The sequence below is a fragment of the Panicum hallii genome, chromosome 6 (assembly GCF_002211085.1).
Source record: "Panicum hallii strain FIL2 chromosome 6, PHallii_v3.1, whole genome shotgun sequence".
Taxonomy (NCBI): Eukaryota; Viridiplantae; Streptophyta; class Magnoliopsida; order Poales; family Poaceae; genus Panicum; species Panicum hallii.
In genome coordinates this window covers 11,681,253-11,688,026 of record NC_038047.1, presented here as the reverse complement: position 1 = coordinate 11,688,026, position 6,774 = coordinate 11,681,253, and positions in this window count along the sequence as shown.

The following is a 6,774-nucleotide window of genomic DNA, read 5'->3' as shown; positions in this document are numbered from 1 at the left end:
CAAAGATGCAAGGAACATAAGGTTTAGATAGATTCGGGCCGCCGTGAGTGTAATACCCTATGTCCTATGTGGTTTGTATTACCTTTGATGGTGATCGGGTGATCTCCTGGTTTCCCAACCCGAAAGTTCCGGGTTTTGCATACGTGGCACTAATGGCTAGTTTGTTTAAAAACTCAAAAGTTCCGGGTATAGGAATCTGGAAGTTCCGGGTTCTAACTTTTACATAATGGCTAGTTTCTTTGGACCTAGCTATTTATACCCTTGAGCCCCCTCCTTGGTGGGCTGCTGTTCCAAGCACTGTTTAGCTGCTTGCTAGTCTTTCTAAAAAAGTTTGGTAGCCTTGTTGAGCTCTCCCCAAGCTCTCTTTGTGAGATTGTGTGATTCTTGTAATATCCTTGAGTTGGGCTTGAGAGAGTGAATGCTTTACTCGCACTAGATTTATTATGTTCACTCCGCTTTGTGTAAACCTGGAAGTTCCGGTTTGCAAAACCCGAAAGTTTTGAGTTCATCTACTGCCCTGCTCAGATTTGGAAGTTCCGAATTTGCAAACCTGGAAGTTCCGGGTTTGGCAAACAGTGAATCTTATCTGCTGCTTTGGAGTAAAAATTTGTTGGTGCGCCTATTCACCCCCTTGTAGGTGACATCATGGTCCTTTCAATTTTTATCTGAGCAAGGCTTCACATCAAAGCTTAACCGCCGTGAAGAAAGATGTTGACGCCTAATGAGGTATTTATTGAGCCCCTTGTAAGTAATGGCTCCAACTATGATTCTTGGTTTGCTCATGTACTTATTGTTTTCAGGACCATGAGTCCAAATGTTGAGCTTATTTTAGTTGCGAGCACTCCTCCTCCAAAGTTTGATATTGACCATATTGATTGGGCCAAGGTCACTCAAGAAGAGTTGGATTGCACGTAACTCAGTGCTTGTGTTACTGTAACACCCAAATTTTCAAACTAGGAGTTTAAACAAACCTTGCTAGATTTCACTTAGAATTCAAAAGGTTTCATTCCAATTCTTTTGAATTTAGAACATTTACCTCCACTTAATAGTATTTTATTTATCTATAAAAAGAAATATAAGGAAACATAGGTGTTGTGCATTTCATGCCTCTTTGCATTGTTTTATTGGTTGTGTTTCATTTGGATTTAAATTTCAAAATTCGAATTCAAAAGTATTTGAATTTGCATTTCTTTCTCTCTCCATCTCTTTCTCTCTTGGGCCGGCCCACCTCCCTTTCCCATTTTTCCTTCTCTTTTTCTCCTCCCCGCGCAGCCCAACTAGCCCGGCCCCTTTCTCCTCTCCCTTCCCCGCGTGGCCTGTCTTCCCCCGTGCATCCCTCTCTCTCTTCTGGGCCCAGCTGAGCGCCCTCGGCCCAAAGCCTCCCGCGCGCCCCCTCCTTCCTTCCCTCTCTCGCACTGACAGGCGGGGCTCGCCTGTCAGGCCCTTCTTACTCCCCCCCGCGCCGGGACCCGGACTCACACTCGAGTCCGGCTCGATCCTGCCGCAATCCACCTCGGGCCCGCACTCCTAGGAGCCGCCGCTGGCCCTATTTAACACCCCGACCCGTGCCCTAGCTGCCTCAACCCGCAGCCGCCGCCTCCGCCCACGAAACCCTAGCGCAGCCGCTCTCTGCCGCCGCCATCACCGCCGCGCTTCAGGAGCTCGCCGCGCCGCCGCTTCCCGCCGTCGAACAACCCCGCAGGAGCACCGCAGTGGGGTAAGGGTGCTTGCACGCTGCTTCTTTCCCTCTCTCTCGCTTTCCCCGTGCCGCACGACCTCACCGAGGGTCCCAGACCGTCTCTCACCGCCTGCCGCCGTCTACGGCCTCCGCCTCACCTTCTTAACCCCCCAATTGGAATCCCCATCGCGCGCGCTACCTCCCAGTCCAGACCCGAGCCTTAGCCGTTGCCGGGAACGCGTTATCGTATTTTTCCCGGCGAAGCTCCGCCACGCACCGCCGCCTGACCCGTCGCCGGCACTCCCCGCCGCCGCTCCGAGCCACCCCTCGCGTCCTGGCCGTTGGATCTAGATCCAACGGTTTGAATCCAATCTAACCCGAGTCAAACCGATCTAGTACCGGTCAACCCATGGCCTTTTTGCGGTTTAGCCCTTAAGTTTTCTGGAAATCAACCCGCAGTCCACGTTAGTTCAAAAGTATTTATGAATAGATCCTTTTTTCTTCTGATTAGGCCCCTGACTTTTTCAAATATAGAACCCACAGTCCTAGATCTTTCTGTTTTACAATCTAACCCCTAAGTCTAAGATTTAATTATGATCTAGCCCTCGGTTTCTTCTGTTAGAGCCCTTTTAGTTTCAAATTTTCTACAAATAAGCCCCTAGGATCATGTTTTAGCCCTAATTTCTCCGTTTTAACTCCGTTTTCGTCGATTCTTGCACTCACGCGATCCTTACGACATATGCAGTAGCTTTATTACATTATTTCATTCTGTTTATATGGATTAGTGTACTTTTTATTATTTATTGTATTTGTTTGCTTGTATGTATTATGTGCTACGATAGACGATATGCAGTTTAAGGGTCCGCAAGAGCCGAGCTTCGAAGACGTTCCCAAGCAGCAGCAGTTTGTTAACCAAGGCAAGTGGTCCTTAATCATGATTCAGTCCCAATAACATTACAAATACACCTTTACGTTATGTGCATGCATGTGTCTAGAATATGATGGATCCCAAGTTAAGGATATGCCTAGTTTGAATTGAACTTCCTTGATTAAACCTGAGTTATTTATATTTATATTGTAGTTATGCTAGTTGCTTTTACTTAGATTTTGGTTGAATAACCTGGATATCATGATACACTGGTTTACTCATGTTCTGGAATATTTGATTGGTGATAAATAAGATTATTGAATTAATTGGAACATGGAGAACCATCCAGGAAAACAGTGCAACCACAATACTACATGGCTCTGGTCTTGGCTAATTAATTAAAGATTCTAGCTTATGATAATCTTACCGAAAGGGCAAAAAGGGTTGCATCGTCGGGGTGTAACTCGGTCTTCTTGAGGTGTGATATGGTCCTGGATAAGGCGTCTGCCTCATTAGGGAGAGTTATGACCGCTTTGACTTGAACCCTTAGCGGATTGTCATAATATAGGGAATCTTTATAAATGCCTCGTAGTGAATCCCTGCCACTCACCTTGGAAGTATTTAAGGGCCTTGCAAACCCGGGCATCAAGGAAAACATGAATTGTGGGTAAAGTGTACAACCTCTGCAGAGTGAAAACTGATATATCAGCCGTGCTCACGGTTAAGAGCGGCTTGGACACTCACATGATAATTAAACTTAAAGATGATCTAAATCGATGTTCTTTATTTATTTATTTACTTATTTATGTTGTGGATTAATTTACCTCAGATAGTTTATTTAAGGGTTGGTATATACTTACACTTAGTTAATGCTTGCCTAATTAAAACTTGACCAATTAAAAATGCTTATCGCGGTCAAACCATGTTAGCTTTTCCTTGATCATAGCCTTGCATGTCATATAATTTACTCCACTTGCTGAGTACCAACCATAAGTGTACTCACACTTGCTTTATTAAAAACAATGCTGCTCAGAACAAGATAATTGTCCGGTGTTCTCTGAAGATTTCGAAGAATACTAGGCGTATGTCTCTCAGTCATCTGCCTATTAAGTTGAAGTCCGCTGCTATTTATCAATGTTTATTTATTCGTTTAAGATTAAGACTGTTAATCATGTAATAAAGTACTATCATACTCTATTTCGTTAATGCATTGTTTCGGACATTTGCTTGTGACGTCTACTGTATGTGCGGAACTTGATCCTGGCGCACATATGGGATGCATTCGGTTACCTTTTCCAAACCGGGTGTGACAGTTACTAACTTCTTGCGAAGTATTCTTTGTGAAGATATTTAGGATGCTATGTTTGAGATGAAAGAAATATGTCATGATGCACATCTTATTTGGGCCACTCTTAAGGATATATATTATGAGACCAAATGTGATGTTCAAATACAAGAACCAGCCACCGAGGCCCTCGCCACCGGCAAGAATACTAATAGCTTCAGCTTCAACAGCGCTGGCAGCCGTATGCTCACCAGCTTCAGCATGAATGCCGCCGACCCCAAGAAGAAGCAATGTGGCAAGGGCGTGGGCACTAATCTTGGCTTCAGATGCATACATGCATGCGTCGACACCAATTTGTTCTTGTGTGTAACTATTGGATCAAATAACAGTCTATAGTAATTAAGTGTCGTGTGGTTTGTGTGCGTGTGTTGGTGTATGAAAAATTGTTGCCAGAATTAGTAACTCGTGATCGCCTGCTCTATTTCCATCTCTTCATGTTTGTTGGTTCTGGATCTTCAGCATTATTTGCAAAGATGGTGTAAAAAATACATATAGAACTTCCAAACAAAACATCGATATGGTAGCCAAAAAAATGTGAAATAGGGTACCAATATCAAATTGGTTATAGTAATACAAATGGGGTTAAAATGGTCTTTTCACATGGCAGTAACACCGTTAGTGCTCAAAACTGACGGAATGGCCATTTTAGGGAAGAAACAAGTTATGGTGTCAAATAGGGAAGTTCCGAAAAAAGGCCAAAGAAGGAAGAGGTAAGTTTAGTAGAGCCAAATAGGGAATTTTCTCCGAAAGCATATAAGGGTGGACAGGACCCCCTCTAAAGAATAACCAATCCCAGGCAATATAAACCATCACACATGACGTAGGGTATTACGCACATCGCAGTCCGAACATGTCTAAACCATGGTGGGCGCCAACTATCGGTGTTTTTACCACCATTCTACCTAGGGATACCCTAAGGTAGGAGATTATTTGGTGAGGGATCGCTAGATCTGGAACTTGAAGGTAAAAGTAAGGACACAAGACACAAATTTAGACAGGTTTGGGCCACCAGAGTAGCGTAATACCCTACATTCTATTTGGGGGTATTGTATATTACGCCTTGCTTGGGTGTTGAGTTGCCTTTTTGTTGCTCTACAGATTTAGGTATCCTTGCCCTTCTTTATATATCCCATAGGGCGGGTTACTAGTCGGTTACAAGGTAGCAGTCCTAATAAGATTAAAAGGTAGAGTCCTAGTAGGATAACAGAGGCATCCTAGTATGAGTCCAACTTCGTTTTCCCTACGGGTAGCTTCCATGCGTGTTCCTGGGGATCTATCCCTGACAAGCCCTGAGCTCTTCATAGATGAGTAGTGAAGGCTCCCGAGTAGTTCTGGAGTCATCTTCGAGTTCTTCTGAACTTCACCTAGAATGTGTCTTCCCGAGTTCTTTCCTGGTTGTTTTGAGGCTGTGAGGTGCTCTTGCTCGAGTAGATTTCAAGTCTTAAAAAATTATCTTCTGTATGAAGTGCGATGAAAATCACACTGCATATGGAGTAGCCCCCGTGCCATAGGATGAATCGAAGCATCAGGCTGAGGGTCCAATAGTTTTGAATCTTCTTTCCTTTGTCTTCCAAATAGATTTGAAAAACAAGTCGCTGATGACACGTATCATGTAGCCGCCAATCCTTGAATTCAAATGATGAGGACATTTCTCCTATGCATACAATGCAAGGACCGATTACTAGAGTACGTGCGCGACAGTTGGATCTCTAGGTACGTGCTAACCTTGTCAATTATTTTTCAAAACTTACGCTTGGTTCCATGCTTGTATTATTGATTAGGAACAATAGAGAGAACCAGCAAGGACTTGGAGAAGGCTAAGGAGTCAAGGAGGTGGAGCTAGGACGTCCATACCAAGGAGGAGTCCATGTGCAACTCGACTTCGACTCCACCTCGGATTCCAGAACCTAACTTCATCAAAACTAACTCCTTGGCCACATATGGAGTCGGATTTGGACGTTCTATATATGGTGGGAACCAGAATTTCATAGAGCTTCCAATGGCACTGGTCCCACCTCAAAATTCCTTCTGAGTCAACGGGAATCATCGATATAAGTGGGCATCCAGAATCTGTCAGGGTGCTGTGTCACCGTTTGTTGGGCCGTTGGCCCGTGTACCGTGTTGGAACCCATTAGGGTTGCGTCCAGGGGACTTGCACACCCCTAACTCCCTTTTATTCAGTAGCCATTGCCTCTTTAGGGTTTGGGTTTTGCTTAGATTCTATCTGTCACAGAACAGTGTCGCCGTTCATCGGTTTGTGAGACCCCATCTCGTAATCAACTCTGTTTGATTGCATCTCCTGTTCTTGCTTGTGTTCTTGATTGCACTTGCAGGGATAAGCCTTCATTGCAGTGATTGTGAGGTTCTGTTCGTTCGGAGCCTTGAATCATCAATGTTGAGTTCTCCACCGATCAAGTTTAGCGTACCTCTCGGAAGATCGGGACTCAACCTCCTATCAAGTGGTATCAGTTATCAGGTTGCCCATGAGGTATACTCGTGTGCCTTTATATTTATTTTGTTTTTGTCCTATAGTCCACAAAAAAGCCAAATTTTTTTTACTCGTTCCAACCTAGAACCCTCGCTCGGCCTTTTGCACAATTTAGTTTCGGAGTCCATAGTTCTGAGTTCGTGTCCTAGATTGAGTTTGGTTGCTGGTTTAGATTTGTTTTGTCCATCCGCTGCCATCTAAAAAAAAATCAATCTACAGAAACTGTTCCATCCACCACCGATCCACCTATTCATATCCGATTCAGTTTCCACCGCCACAAAACGTAATTCGGAGAGTCCTTTTTAAAACGGGCATAACTTTTCGCTCGGAACTCCGATTAAGGTGAATTTTTTTCCGGAAAGCTCTCGAAAAGTTGCACATACGGTTCCCCCGTA